At 43.0% G+C, this 16,761-nt stretch overlaps 1 non-coding gene across 1 annotated transcript; it reads right to left on the bottom strand.

The window, feature by feature from the left end:
- Nucleotides 1-3,514: 3,514 nt before the first annotated feature.
- LOC118905557 lies at nt 3,515-3,621 on the bottom strand. The gene has a single exon (XR_005022263.1). It is a non-coding gene; the product is annotated as a U6 spliceosomal RNA (small nuclear RNA).
- Between the last annotated feature and the right edge of the window lie 13,140 nt (nt 3,622-16,761).

Below are 16,761 nucleotides of genomic sequence, written 5' to 3'. Positions count from 1 at the left end.
TACAGATTACAAACGTTTCTGAGATAAGCAGCCACATTTTTATACAGACGAAAACCAGGATTTAAAGATTTTTAATAATAAGGTGAAAAGCATTAATCCTAGACAATAGGCTGCACACAGACTCGAAATTCAGCCAGCAGGAGCTGCACATGCACCAATAAACATCATCTAAATTTGAGCCAATCTCGAATTTAGACATTTTCTCCCCAAATAAACCATTCAGCAGATTCCAGGAATGCTGTGTTTTGGGGTCACCGAGAAGACCACGTTTTCCTGAAGGAGAAGGGACCTGTATGGGAGTAACAGATTCCAAGGGAAGGAAGGAAAGAAGGAGGGGGAGAGGTGAAAAGAGGGGACACACACACACACACACACAGGCACACACGCACAGGCACACACGTGCACACGTATGCACACTCTCGTACACACACTAAGCCTCTTTCAGAGTGTGAGGGGTTGGCGGCATGGAAGACCAGTCAGATGGATCAAGGTCCAGGAAAGAAGACGAGATGAAGCTGCCTGACAGAAAACAGAGGACGATCAAATAGCTCTGACTGCGTTCCGACAAGTGTGAGGCTCAAACCTCACTTCCCAGCATCCGTGTCCCCCGCTACGGATCCACTCAGTTACCACGGCACACCACTTTCTCCCAGCCTTATTCTGTTCCACCAGAGCAGTCGGGACTCCCTTTCTTCTATAAACCATTCCTGGGAGTCAATGCAACATGAAATGCAGGCTCCTTGACCACAGAAGGCCTCCCGCTTAGGCCCCAGGCCACAGAGTAACTTCACCCACTGAGGACAAACCGCGGGAACAGCAGAGTTCTAACAGAAAGACCACAGAAAGAGAACACTATGTGTTCTTTCGTCCAGACTGATGAAGCCCCAGGCGCCCCGGTGCCAGCCCTGTGTCCTGCACTCACCAAGAGTCAGGGAGTCCTTCTGACAGTTGGGCACCAAGGCCTGGGTTGTAAATTTCCACAACTGTAAAATTCACAAATTATTTACAATTGATTCGGTTTGTGAAATTCACAGGATGGCTGCTTTATAGCAGCTCCTTCATTTTCTTTTATTTTCTGAATGAGCTCAGGCACACTGCAGGGCAAGGCAGAGAGAGAGGGTGCTTCAGGATACAGCGCGAGCCGTGGGGACCGCCGAGGGGCAGTTCTCATGCGCAGGATCTGATACCGAGGGAGCACCTGACCTTCTAGGAGGATCGTGGAAGCAATGCTATCATTTGCTGTAAGCAGGTTTCAGAGCATTAGGCCTGAGGAAACCGTCTCAGCAGTGCTCAGGACAGGGAGTGGAGGTGTGCTGGAGAACCATCTTGAGAAGAGTGAACACTTGGAGGTGTGGCGCAGAGGGCACAGGGCGGTGGCCGGCATGGAGAGCGTGCGGGAGGAGGAGATTCTCCCTAGGCTAATGGAGCTCGGAGCTCGGCTTTAATTAGGGAATAAGAAGCTGACGGTGACAGGGCCTCACGTGTATGGACAAGCGACCAGGGTTCAGAGCCTGGCCACTGTGTGAGGGAACTGGACAAAGGAGTAAGATGTGATGCCTCAGGGAAGGAGGGAAGACAGCTCTTTTCCTTGCATTTAGGAAAAAGGAGGCAATGGGTGAAGACAGAGAGAATTCTGTCATGAAGAAAAGTAAGAGAGAGGAAGCACTAAGATGGTTTTGGGGCGTCCCTGGTGGCGCAGTGGTTAAGAATCCGCCTGCCAACGCAGGGGACACGGGTTCGAGCCCTGGTCCGGGAAGATCCCACATGCCGCGGAGCAACTAAGCCCGTGCACAACAACTTCTGAGCCCGCGTGCTGCAACTACTGAAGCCCGCATGCTGCAACTACTGAAGCCCGCACGCCTAGAGCCCGTGCTCCACAACAAGAGAAGCCACTGCAATGAGAAGCCTGCACACCTGATTCCCACCAGCTATCTATTTTACATTTGGTAGTATATATAAGTCCATGCCACTCTCTCACTTTGTCCCAGCTTACCCTTCCCCCTCCCCGTGTCCTCAAGTCCATTTTCTACATCTGAAACTAACACACCATTGTAAAGCAATTATACACCAATAAAGATGTTTAAAAAATAATAATAAAATTTAAAAAGAAGCCTGTGCACCACAATGAAGAGCAGCCCCCACTCGCCGCAACTAGAGAAAGCCCGTGCGCAACGATGAAGACCCAACGCAGCCAAAAGAGAAAAAAAAAAAGATGGTTTTGAACATTTGAGTGAGATGAAATATCTGTGAACACAAATCTTTTCTTTTTAATGGCTATTCCTGATTTAAAATTTTTTTAAATCGTGGTACGTATGCATAACATTTTGCCATAAAATTTTACCATTTCAACTTTTTTAAAGTGTTTGGTTCTGTGGCGTTAAGTACAGTCGCACTGTTGTGCAGACATTACCACAATCCATCTTCAAGTCTTTTCACTTCCCAAACTAAAACTCTGTGCCCATTAAAAACTACTTCCCCATTCTTTCCACCCCGAGCCCTGGAAACCCCCATTCCACTTTCCATCTCTGTGAATCTGACTACTTCAGGAACTTTACATAAGTGGAATCATGCAGTATTTGTCTTTTTGCAACTTGTTTATTTCACTTAACATAATGCCCGGGTTTCATCCATGTTGCAGTTATGTGTCAGAATTCCCTGCCTCCTTAAGGCTGAACAATACTCCACTATGTGGATGTACCACATTCTGTTATCCATTCATCTTTGGATGGACACTTGGGTTGCTTCCACCTTTTGGCAACTGTGAATAATGCTACTGTGAATATGGATGCACAACTGTCTTTTTGAACTCCTGCTTTCATGTCTTTTGGGTATATTTCCAGAAGTGAAATTGCTGGATCATATGATAATTATATATTTAATTTTTTGAGGAATCACTATACTATTTTCCACAGCTGCTGCATCATTTTTACATTCCCATCAACAATGCACAAGGGTCCAATATTTCCATATCCTCACCAGCACTTGTTATTTTTCCCCCCCCCGCCCTTTTTTTTTATAATAGCCATCCTAAGGGATGTGAAGTGATAGCTCATTGTGGTCTTGATTTGTATTTCTCTAATGCTTAGTGATGTTAAGCATCTTTTCATGTGCTTACTGGACATCTGTATATCTTCTCTGGAGAAATGTCTATTCAAGTCTTTTGCCCATTTTTTAATCAGGTTGTTTTTTTGTTGTTGTTGTTGAGTTGTAGGAGTGCTTTTCACAATGTGGCTATCAACCCGTTATCAGATATATGATTTGCAAATATTTTGTCCCATTCTGTGGGCTGCCTTTTCACTCTGTTTATTGTGCCCAAAATTAAAAGTTTTAAATTTTGATGAAGTCCAACTTATCCCTTTCTTTTTGTCATTGTTGTCCATGCTTTTGGTGTCATGCCCAGGAAATCACTGTAAATCCAATGTCATAAAGCTTTTCTCCTTTATTTTTTCCTGAGAGTTTTATAGTTTTTAGCTCATATGTTTAGGTCTTTGGTCAATTTTGAGTTAATTTCTTTGAAAATGTAAAATATGGCACAAATTTACTTGTCATCCTTGCACACGGGCCATGCTAATCTTCTCTGTATAGTTCCAATTTTAGTATATGTCCTGCCAAACCAAGCACTGAAAGTAAATCCTTGGAGGAAATTCCTTAACACAAATGAAAGTAAACCTGTCTGTGTTACACTTACAGTAATAAGTGTTCTCACTCTCTGTCTTGGGGATTCAGCGTATTTATCCCGGGTCCGCCAGATGCTTTAACTGCCACTGTTCAGGCCCAGCTCTGCGTCCCGCATGCTCAGTGAAGCTCTTCCTTAAGGTTCTCACCCTGACTCTCACACATTCTATAATCACTCTCCGTGTGTGGCCAGCATCTTTCCCACTCTCAATGCCAAGCCAGTGGGGACACAGCAAGATTTTTAGGTCCTGTTGTGAATTTTCCATAATTTTCAGATGGAAGCTGTGATAAGGACATATTTCAAAGAATTGAGACATTGATTTAAACAAGGGGGGGTGGACTGAAAGCCTTACATTGAGAGTCTAGACCCTCAGGTACTTTCCCCCATCCCTAGAAGAAAGAGAGGATTTATTCTTGGGACAAACTAAACCAGAGAGACTCTAAACGCAGACACACTGACTGGATAGAGGACTCAGAACACTGTACATACAGGAGGGCAGAGCTGAAGCTCTAGACCGACAGGAACACAGTGAGAATCAGCATTTCAGCATTTCAGACTATAACGTACCCACCACTGCCCCAACTGCCTCCCCGCATCCTGCTGCTGGAGTGTACGCTTCCAGGGGTATCCTCCTGCCCGCAACCCCTGCCCTGACAAGACACAGGAGAGCTTTTCCCTGAAGAAACCGAACGGTACCAAAGATAAGACCTACACGTTCTGACGTTTGTGAGGGTCTCCCTAGGCAGTCACTCTACAGCAAGCTCACCAGACCACAATCGCTGACTCTCCTCCCCACTTCGCTGGAGCTTCCTATTGGCTTTTAGTGCCTCACTCTTTAGTAGGAAAGGATGATAAAGGATAATACAATAGTCAAGGAAAGCTTCCAACACAGAAGACTGAGGCTAAAATAATAAACAGTTAAAAGAACCTTGGAAAGAGACCACACAGGGAGGAAAAAAGTTCTTAACACTATAATATTCTCAGAGAGAGAAGAAAACATATTACATTCATGGTAAAAAGAATGCCATAAAAGGAAAGACTAGAGAAGAGAGTTTTTAGAAATTAAAAATAGAATATTAAAAACGGTACAAATCAGTGGAGAATTTCAGGGATAAAACTGAAGAACTCTCTCAGAAAGTAGAGCAAAAATACAAAAATAGCAAAAGAACAGAAAAGATAAGAAAATATAAGGATTAATTCAACACAGAAACAACAACAACAGAAGAAATTATCAAAGAAACAATACAGGAAAATAACCGAGGGCCGAAGCATACGAGTCTCTGTACTGTATGGCACATCACATGCCTGGGACGATAAATTTAAAGAGACCAAGACACATCATTGTGAAATTTATTATCAGTGGAGATCCAGAACAGAGCCCAAGAGCTCCCAGAGAAGGAAAGGGGCCACAAACAAAGGAAAGGGAAGGAGAATGGTGTCCTCTTCCTCAAGAACATTACTGGACACTAGAAGACAGTGGAGTGAAGTGTCCAGAACTCAGATGAAAAAGGATTTTCAACCTGGAAGCCTGTATCCATTGAAAATATCATGGAGGGAGGAAAAAAAGGTATCTTTAGACATACACAGTCTCAAAATGTTTATCTCCCAGGTACCCTTGGTCAGAAAGTCACCTGACGATGGGCTCTGAAAAGTGAGGGAGCAAACCAAGGAAAAGAGAAACACGAGACAGTGGGAGCTCCCAAGGGCTGTCCCAGGTTGACGACGATAGGGGCTCCCAGGGTAGCAGGCGTGCAACAGATGTAGCCCTTCCGGTGGGCCAGAGCTAAAGGTGGTGGGGGAGTGCTCCAAGGGAAAAGACCACCAAGCTAGTAGCGTGCTTTAAACATGTTTGGAATAAATTTGGAACTGTATTGTTAGCTGTGACAAATCTGTTAGAGCATCTGGAAAAAAAAAAAAATCCAAACTAAGATATAGCTAAAAAACAAAGCACCCATAAAACAAGGTTAATACTAATTGAAGGGAAAATAAAAGTTATGCAAGAGAAAAAATGGAATCCAGGTACCCTATCTGGCTCAGGCATGAGGAATATTTACATGGACCAAATAATGCAAATGCCACCACTTTAGCCAATAATTGTGATCTCAACACACTGAGCTCATGAGGGTGCATGGCAGGAGCGAGTGCCAGGAGAGTTAGTCCTCAGTTCCATCACAGAAAATCAGTAGATGATGTGATGTGACTGGTTAGAGGTAGGGAGTTGTAATACAATTTTAGGATGAATAAATGCAAGTCCAGTCTCAAGAAATGGAAGACTGTCACAACCAATCTTCTGCTCTGGCCAGGCCACTTATGCAGTATCGTTCTCAGTTCCAAGGTCTAAGGAGGTCACTGGCTGTGTTTATGCAGAGTCTTGAAATTGGCAAAGAGCAATCACATGGAGAGTATGGGTATCGGTAACTACAGACCTTCCTTAACTTACGAAGGGGCCACGTCCTGATAAGCCCATCATCATTTGACAATACCATTAAGTTGAAAATATATTTAATACACCTAACCTACTGAACATCATGGCTTAGCCAGGCCTGCCTTAAATGTACTCAGAACACCTACATTAGCCTACAGTTGGACAAAATCACCTAACACAAAGCCTGTCTTATGATAAGTGTTGAATATCGCATGTAATTTATTGAATACTGTACTGAAAGTGAAAAACAGAACGGTTGTTAAGTGTACGGGGTGTTTACGCTCGTGATCTCGGGGCTGACCGGCAGCTGCAGCTCACTGACACTGCCCAGCATCACGAGAGAGGATGATACCACGTGCCACTAGCCTGGAAAAGATCAAAATTCAAAACTCGGAGTACTGTTTCTACTGAATGCGTATTGCTTTCACATGACTGTAAAGTTGAAAAATGGCAAGCCAAACCATCATAAATCAGGGACTGTCTGTAGTCTTAAAAATTTAGAACATCATACAGAACAGCAATAGATTAGACATCTTTAAAGGTAGAGGATTAAAAAAAGTTAAATGGAGAGAGAGACTGACTCATTATAAAGGACTTTCTAATTCAAATTGAGATATTCAAGAATAAAATGGGTTGCCTTGCAGTGTTGGGATTAGAACTGGGCCCCTGTTGGGCGGAACAGGAGGGCAAAGTTAGAACGGCTTTTTTGCCCTGGCTGAGACCAATTTCTAGCGTGAAGGGTTTATGATTTAATGCATTTTATCACTTCCTCTGAACCTTGAGCTAGAAAGCACACTTCAAAAATATTTGATTTAAGTGGTTGGTAAGAAATGATTTCACCCCCAATCCAATTCATTACTTCTTAACTTGAAAACACTGTATTGCTTTTTATTTGCTTCCAGGTAAATGATACTTTGGGGTGTGAATGAAAACCCAAGAGAATTTTCTAAGGATGGTAGATCTGAACTTCTCAACTGCTCTGGAGAGGCTTTTTTGTCACCCTTCATTCCTGTCCATACTCTAAATGCCACTTACACACTGACATCGTAAGTAGTTCCAGACGCCATCAGTGGTCCACAGTGAATTAACAAGCCATAGGATCCAGGTGCTTTTTCCAGTAAACAGCTTCTTTGCAGGAAAAATAAACAGAACAAGAAGGACATTCACTGACCTCCTCCACCACATTCATTCACACACTTCACACCCAGTAAGCATGAGAGCCCCATTTGTAGATTCACTGGTCCACAAATATCACCCATCTCATACATTTTTGCACTCCTTCTTTTAATTAATTCATTGTTTTAAATAACATAAAGCGAGTAGAGTCTATACAAAAAGATACTAATATATAAATTAAGAAAAGCTGAGACTCTAATAAAATTACTAAAGCCGTTAAAAATTTCCTCTGAGGACTATCGAGTACAATCTTGTCACATCAAGCTACAAATCGTTGGTGCTTAAATTACAGTTCTCGTGGCATTACACTCCTTCTAAACCTAGGGATTCCAAGGTGATTTCTTATATGGGCGTTAAACCACAAATTTATATATTTCATCAAATATATTTCCCCGCAATTTTTTGAGTGGTAAGGAATTATTTACATGATTATGTCAGGTAATTCTACCAGATTAACCTCATCTTGAGATTGGATGAACTTTATGGAAATCTATTTCCAAGGCATGTCCAGTGCTGTGATATAAAGCAAATATGATGGGTTTCTTGCTACATTTACCCATTTACCATTATCTGTGAAAAACAGAAGGTGGCTCCCTTCGACCTAATCCTGCTCCACTGGTTTATAACTATGACACAAGTGTTAGAGGGTTCATTTTTACTCATATTCACGCCAGAACAATACCAGGTAAGGTAAGACACTTGCAAAGTCTGGTATATACAAAGTTCAGGGTCTTTACTTCTGCTGAGCATGCTGATAAATCAGTTCACGTCATGTCACACCTTCGCAGGTAAAACAATATGGCCCATTGATCTTATGAATCCTTTCATGAAATTTGTTCCAAAATAAACAAATCTATATTTTCCACCCAGAAGCTTAATTTGCACAGCATTTTTGCTTGAATTCGACACAATAATTCCTCTCAATCCAATATAAACAAAACGTGAACACAGCCCCATCACCCTCTGCTTTAGATAATAACGTGAATGCTTTGCCCTCCACCTCCTATCTGCGGTTACATACAATCCAGCCGGGGCAGGGGATAAATACACAGCTATGACTTCAAAGCAGACGTGGCCAGAGCCACCATCACACGGGCTGTGGCGGTTCAGCGGAGGTGAGTGTCCCCAGCAAGCGAGGCTGTGGAACTCTGACCTGGACGTCAATCACAATTCTTGAGATTCACTCTAGACAAACCCCAATTTCTCCTTTGTCCACCTCTCCCCTCGCTTTCTCTCTCCTTTGCTTTCTCAGGAGATGGGGGTGAGTGCTTACTATCTAGTATGCAAAGATCTCTGAGTCCTTTCATTTATAACGTGACATATCCGCAAAAAGAGTGAGCATTCATTGTCCTCTTCCACGTGAAATTCCGCTTGCTCACACTCAGCGGAGGGATTTGCTCACAAGGGCACAGGTGGAAACAGTGCAGCTGGAAATTTCTATATTTTAGAAACAGCAGGGAAATGGGTAAATGACTTCTAGCCTTTTCCAGAGAAGTAAGGTAGGATCTGAATTTTAACTATCTTATTTTGAGCTTTGTTTACAACACAAATGCTGTTTCTGATTAGCTGCCTCAAATTGATTACTTAAACATTTTTAAGCCAGTTTTGAAGGTGTATGAACAAACAAGGAATAAAATAAGGGTCTGATTATTTTTTTATTTTCCCTTGGAGGTCAGTCTGTGAATTTTATTCAGATAATAAAATTCCTCTGAGAGATGCTGAAAAAAAAAGGAACTTTATTTCACTGAGAAATGCATGCCGTGAATTCTGTAAGCTATTCCAGAATCAGGACTATTCAGGTTTCTCCGTGTATGCTACAGGCTTAAAGTTTGTAGCATGTAGTTAGTTCATCAAAAATAAAAGTTTGAAGATTAGTCAGCAAACCACTACATATAAAATGACCTTTATTTGTGTGCATACACAGGGTCACACTAGGAAGACACTGGCAGACTTCCCCATATACTCATTATGCAAAATTGGAGTTTTATTTAAACTCATAGCATTATGATGTTGCAATTGAAAAAGACACTAGAAGTCTCTAAGTCTAATATCCCAGAGGCTCAGATTTTTCATCTATAAAATGAGCTAATGAAATCTTTCCTGCTCTCCTCAGGGCCATTTTGAGACCAAGAGCGTCACAGATGTGAAAGTATGGCGAGAAAATTAGAAGAGCTATACAGATGCAAAATTAAATTATTATTCCTATTACCATCATTCTGATAGACAAATAGGTAAACAACTAGACTGTTAGAAAAAGACTAGCTAAAAATCCGGCTTGTAATCTTGTCTTTACAAACCTGAAATAGTAGTGTTTCTTTCTGATATCTTCATGAGATCCATCTAGTCATTTAGCCTTTGAATATGCCAAGTGTAATTTCAAAGTTTCTTTTATCACGCCTACCAGGTCCTTATAATTCCTCTAAGCTATACTTACAAGGGAAATTAACGGAAGTTTGTTCAAATTTCCACATTTACTGGGAAACGGCTATAATCAAATGAGGTTTACTTGTATTACCAATAATTAGGCAGAAGGAAATGCAGAGTGAAAATAACAGGGCGCAGTCAAGCAGGTTAAACACTTGGCAGTCAGGAGACTGTTGATCATTCACGGAGACAACATCAGATTCCAGCGTCATCTTTCTCACCACAGCAGGTGCAGGTTCCCTCTTCAGGGACGGAAAAGACCGAGACGTTGTAGGTTGTTCATTTAAGATCATTTCCTGTGGTATCCACGAGACTCGTGCAGTCAGGCGTGGCGTGAGGAACTGGTTACAGTTTACCCTAAAGCGAGCGGCTGCTTCTCCACGCTCATTCTTCTTAACGTTGCCATTGCTTTTCAGTTGTTACTGGAAAAACCAACCATGTTTATTTATCCCTCCCTCTTAGTGTTTGACTGAAGGCATCCCCTGCCACCACCTTTCTGCCTCCACGCTCTTCTTCTGTTGCTTCCCATACAGACCCACTCTTTCTGCCACGACTGACCATCAACATGTGTCTGATGTGTCATCTGCAGCTCCATGCCATCGTCTGCAAAGTTCAATGCGGCAGTTTCTCTATCTGTCCGGTGAAGGGCCTGGCTGTGAGCGCGATGGTTTTGAAGGATCCTGTCTACCTGGTACAAGCTACGGAAGTTGAGTTACGTCAGCACAGTCTGTCCTCTTCAGAGGCTCACGCTCCCTGCTAAGAGAATACGGTCTTACGAACAACAGCTCTATTTCTACTTGATTTAATATAGACAAGTATATAATATATTTTTTTAAGAGAATTTTTTTAAATTTATTTATTTTATTTATTTTTATTTTTGGCTGTGTTGGGTCTTTGTTGCTGCGCACAGGCTTTCTCTAGTTGCGGCGAGTGGGAGCTGCTCTTCATTGCAGTGCAAGGGCTTCTCATTGCAGTGGCTTCTCTTGTTGCGGAGCACGGGCTCTAGGTGCACGGGCTTCAGTAGTTGTGGCACGTGGGCTCGGTAGTTGTGGCTTGCAGGCTCTAGAGCGCAGGCTCAGTAGTTGTGGCACACGGGCTTAGCTGCTCCGCGGCATGTGGGATCTTCCCAGACAGGGCTTGAACCCGTGTCCACTGCACTGGCAGGCGGATTCTTGACCTCTGCGCCACCAGGGAAGTCCCGAGTATATACTATACTGTGTTTCAGTACACATGCAAGGCAGGGGAAGGAAGAACCAAGGAGTCACATTGTTTACAGGATAAATTTCCAGGGTTTCAATGAACAAAGGCAACTCATCCCACGAGAATGTTCACGCCCTGCAACGTTCCAGCCCTTGGAGGGAAAGAGGGAGGAAGATAAAGGAAGTCCAGCAGTCCTCTATTCCCTGAAGCAATCAAATATATAAATTGAGAAATATTTTACAGAACTGGAAAACACTATAATGTTGGGAAAAATATAATGAGGAAACAAAAAATTTTTTTCCTGGGGAAAAGAATTATCCTCAACAGTTAGATGAAAATATTCAAAATTTTACATTGGTGATAAGCAAGATAAATGAGTACCCAGATAATATAAGTTAAGCATTGTCAGCAAAAACTTGAAGCGATGACCACGGAGCTAGGCATGGGGAGAGAGGTGGCGGGCGGAGGGTTGCAAAAGCCCAGTGGTTGCAAGTTAGAAGGACGCTGGGCCAGTAATCTTTGCTGGTTTGCTTGTAAGAGCAGGGCTGGGGGTATCCAGTGGTTAGATCCCACACAGCCTGAGAATCAGCTTCCCTGGGCAAACCGGGCCCTCCCGACATCAGGGCACAGGCTAACACAGGACGTCCCCTGCTGAGCTGAACACACAGCACAGTATTTTATAAGCACAGTTGCCTATTAAAGGAAAACGAGCTGAAATTCCCCTTTGGGAAAAGTGCTCCACTTCATTCGTGACCAAACTGGAGATTACAGAGAAGCCCAAACGTGTTCCAAACCAACAAAACAGAAAGCACCCCAAGGACAGATGGGCAAGGCTAGTGAGAATAAAATGCGATACACCACTGTGTCAGTAGATAGCCCGCGGGAAAGGGTTCTTCTGAGGGCACAGGAGGAGAGGGCACTCTGAGGCATTTCTGCCCTTCCATCCACCCTGCCTCCGGGCCAGAGTCTGCGCCGTGGGCCCTGCGCTGGACAGGAAACGCTTCCCCAGCTGTGATGACGACACACTGGACCCCACCATGCGTGAGCTGAGGGCTGACCTCAGACACAAGCACCGACTGCAGGAGACCAGTGACTAATACAGAGGAGAGTTCTTGAGAATTGACACTAGTTTCCTCCTCCGAACCACATACTAACGGCGCAGCCAAATTTTACTTACCTTTGTGTCATGATTCCTCCTCGGGAGCTCACATCAGAGGTCAGCACGCAGAGCTTGTCAGAGAGCCCAGACCACCCCCAGTGAATCGTGTGCAACCCATGCCTGCTGAAGACAAGGGGCCTTTCCAGGGGCCCAGGGATGTTTTTAAAAAGACAATTCTCGACGCCTATTCCTCTTCCTTCCTCTCCCTGAACCGAGTTCAGGGTCCAGGAAGGAATCGCTACAAGACAGCCGGCCCCAAACTGACAGATAGCCCTGGGAGTGTCTCCTGAGCGGGCCAGCTCACTGATTATTTTCCTAAGGCTGAAGCCACAGTGGTACACTCAAGAATTCAAAATGTTTATGGAAATTTGAAGGGAACAGATAGGAGGAAGAGGGCCAGGAGATCGAAAATTATAAAAGAAATGAATAAATCATTTGCTTTCTTGTCCGATCACTTGATCACTGCAAGGAAAAATCTTAGTCTGTTTGTTTATTTAATGAAACATAACCTGAATAATCCATGTTTCCAAAGAAAAATGAAGACATTTTATTGTGTCCAGCTGCTTTTCATCTTATGCTGCTGAAAAGACCAAAATTCAAAGCTGCTTTGTACGTTTGCAAAAATGAGATGAGGGGGGAGAAAAAACCAAAAGGGATTTACATTTTTTTCTTCTCAGACAACTAGGCCTTAGCCTTCAGCAGAAAACTAGGCAAAAATCCAACAGTTCAAGGAATCCCCACCGACCCCTAACACATACATTTTTCAGGGGGTAAGACAGTGAAGAGATAGGGCAGTTCCCAGGAGCACTGCTTGGGCAGGGTTTCTTCTGATGCCCAGCACACAGAAATAAAGGTTATCCCCTCGCGGAGCCTCCGAAAGCCCATCAGAGCAGCTGGCACTTTTTCGTGCTTGCCTCCCAACAGAGTCCACACCACCACTTTCACTTTATCCAGCTATTCTTCTAAGCACCTTTGGAGCAGCTTCTGCGGCACAAGAAGAAACTCACGGATCTACACATGTGCCGGGAGAAGAGGGCACAAACGTAAGCCAGTTCATAGCTGGGTTCACCCCTCCCTTCAGAGGTGACGTGTGGGTGCATGGCACTGACCCAGCACAAAGATTAGCTTTCCTGCTTCCACTTGGAGTTTGCCAGAAACAATACACATTTTGAGAAATGTGATGGTTTGAAGACAAAGAATCCATTCACAATTCCAACATACCAGTTTTCACCACGCAAAATAACTGCCCCCAAGATGGTAATATGTTAATGACTATGAGAACACTGGAAAAGTTGGAACGGTAAAAAAAAAAGAGGGATGTTGCAATGATAACATATTTAGGCAAAAATGCATTTTAAGCCATCCAAAGTGAAGGTAAGATACATAAAATTGTAAAATACCCTGGAATAAAAACAGAGAACAGTGGCCTTGACCTGGGAGAGACTGTGTGCAACATCCAAAGGCAATGACATCCCCGAAGGAGACTCAGACCACTTCTTGGACCAAACAGATCAACATCTATTGGGCATGACCACTTCTTGGACCAAACAGATCAACATCTATTGGGCATGACCACTTCTTGGACCAAACAGATCAACATCTATTGGGCATGATTGGTCTCTGATTCCTTAGTTTTTGAGACTCTGCTTTCTTTAGTGCCTAATTTATATTATGTAAGAGTTATAAACATTTATCATAAAAGATGAAGACCTGTCATTTGGAATGAAGCTAATTAAAGAGAGATCAGGAAAAAATGGATGTATTTAAAGCTTTCCAGTGAAAATTTAATTTCAGTAAAACTGAATATCAACCTTCTTCAGGTGGAAAATACCCAAAATATAACAGATGTTTTTCATCCTGATTTTACCTTATAATTTATAGACATGAAGAGATAAAACATTATAATATTTGGATAAATTACTTAAAGCAGTCTTTTCAAATATGGAGAGTTGGAAATCTATTTTAAAAAAGGATTGTGTTAGGAGACACTTAAAGATAATAATAAAATAATAAATAATCACCACCTGCTCCTACCACTGGGGGGCAGTAACCCAATACTCACCTAATTGGGGTACTCAATGGCTAACCTTGGGGCCCAGCCACATGGGTCCAAAGTTCCTGGGGACCATTGTATTAACGGAATCAGAGTCTTAATAAACCTCTGATTTAAGTAGTTCAAAATCATATGCTCAGCAAGGTCTACAGTGGTTGAGTACCTCAGAGGTGGGCCTTTTGAAGAAATTGTAAAGGGGAGAGCAAATATTGAAAGTGTTCTTATCTGTTCTCAGATAACCATACTGCAGTGGATTATTAGGCAGAAAAAAGTCTAAGGTTATTTTAAGGGCAAACCAGAGTAGCTTCAGGCTTCTAGATAACATCACAAGCTGGAGACGGTGGGGCAATTTCTATTGTTTGTGATAGAATGATCTATACAGCAGTCAAGCTGTGTTTTGAAGGCAACTGATAGACATATATATATATCTTATTATGTGTGTATATTTTCAATAAATATGACGCCTGTATACGTTTTTTGAAAAAATTATTAGAAGATGCACTCCAATTAAAAGATGACATCCCCCCAAAAAAAAAACCCAAGCCCACTCAAAACTCAAGACTGGGTTAAAAAAAAAAAAAGGTAGGGAATCCTGAGACCAAGCAAAGATAAAGCTGAATGGAAATCACTCCTTCTTAGCACTTCCACAGCCCTCCTCTATTTCTACCAGAGTGTTCCACTTATTCTACAAGGCTAAACCCAAAAACCACATTTGCTCTGAAGTCCTTCTGTATTCTCAGGTCCCCTTGTCAAATACATCACTTCCTCTGACCCCAGAGTGTTTTCTGCATTATCCGAACTATAGCATGCATACAAAAATGTGAGCAAATAATTCAGAACTCATGTACCCAAGCCAGCGACACAATACCACCACACTCCAGAAGCTGTTGGGGTCCCCTCCTTATGTCCCCGCATCCCCAGAGGGAACCATCGTCCTGTGGATCCTGGAGACGTGACAGAGAACGTGACAGGCAAAACTCAGCCCCTGGGAGAGACAGACAGTAAAGGAAGAGAGCCAAGCAGGCAGGATGTGACATGGTGGCAGGTGCTATGGAGGAGAGCCATGCCAGGAAGGGGCTTGCAGCGTTAGGGGAGGGGTCTGGACCCTCCTTCGCCAAGTGGGCATTTGAGCAGAGATGAAGGGATTGAAGGAGGGAGCCTTGTGAATATGTGGGGAAGAGGGTACAGGGCAGAAGTATCATATCAGGTGTAAGGTCCTGAGGTCAGAGTTTGCCTGGGGTGTTGGAGGAATAGCAAAGACCAGCTTGGCTGGAGGAGAATTAGCAGAGAGAAGAATGACTCCAGGGTTTGCATTAGTAACTGGAAGAGTGGAAAAATGAACTGCTCCCATCAATAAGTATTAATTTTATAAAGAGAAAACCTAATAGTTACTTTAAAACAGTAACAGCCAACCAATAAAAATGTCATGTGGGATCAAAGTTTGAGTGTGTCTCAGGGATAATTCTCTAAGCTCTATGCAAGCTTTACTGATCCAGGAAACACTGCAGAGCACTAAAATGCCCACCCTCTAAAGCCAAGACTTCGGGCTGAACCCTAACTCTGCCACTTTCAACAGTGTGGCAATGGGTGAGTTATTTAACCTTCCGGTGCCTCAGTTTCTTTATCTGCAAGATGGACACACTACACTCTGTTATTGTGAGGACTGTATGAGTTCAGGCATTAAAACACTTAGCACTATGCCTAGTATGTAGTAAGTGCTCAAAAAGAGTTATCATCTTTATAAGAAATTAGATCTGCAGAAAACTCAGTATTTTGTTTTCACCTGGTATCAGGAGTCAAGGTAAGAAGTAGACAATAAAGGTATCTCTATACATTTGGTAAAACTGCTACTGAAGACATGCCCATGGTTTTCAGATCCCTTTATGTGAAACTCACAAAATTAACTTTTCTGGCAGGGAAATTAGTGTTCTTTTATTAGCAAGTTACAGCTGCACCAGCCCTACTGCAGGATGGACCACATAGTGAGTACTCTCTCATTTTGAATGAATTAACTCATCCTGTTCTCTTTTTGCTGTAGCTTTCAGGAAACATGAAGATAAGAGTTTACTCAGTTGAAGCAACAAGACCAGGTTTCTGACAGCAACAGCCTTAGCCCTTCTATTATTTCGTGCCCCCAACCCCTGCTTTACTCCATAGGTTTTTCACAGTTTTAAGCCAACTCCAAATGATATCCTGGCAGCCTTTCATCTTTTGACAACTGTCTTATAGGAGTCCATTGGTATTTTAGTTCTTAGGTCCCTGGTTCCCAATGACAGTTCTCTGGGATGCCAGTTGCCTGTCTGGATGACTGACTACCACCTGCTCCAAGTTCCATAGGTTCTTATTGCCAATGAAGGCTGCACTGTTCCAGAAATGGCACACCCTCTGTGCCCTTCACCTTGTCACTCAGCGCTACAGATGTGCTGTTTTCTTTCCTGCTACAATTATCCTCGTAAGCCCTGCTCTCGTCTTGCTGAAAACCTCCCCAGGCATGCCCCATAAAGACCTGAGATATAAAACATAAGTGAGCAAGAAGCTATCATATTAAACCTCTTCTTTAAAGAATATCCAGGATGGTGATTTATTTTCTTGTACATTGTTTTATGTTAATAACAGCTTCCTTGAGCTGGGAAAGTGGGGGAAGACTC

This window comes from Balaenoptera musculus, chromosome 12, assembly GCF_009873245.2.
Source record: "Balaenoptera musculus isolate JJ_BM4_2016_0621 chromosome 12, mBalMus1.pri.v3, whole genome shotgun sequence".
NCBI classification, from domain to species: domain Eukaryota; kingdom Metazoa; phylum Chordata; class Mammalia; order Artiodactyla; family Balaenopteridae; genus Balaenoptera; species Balaenoptera musculus.
This window is presented reverse-complemented; position numbering and strand designations above follow the sequence as displayed.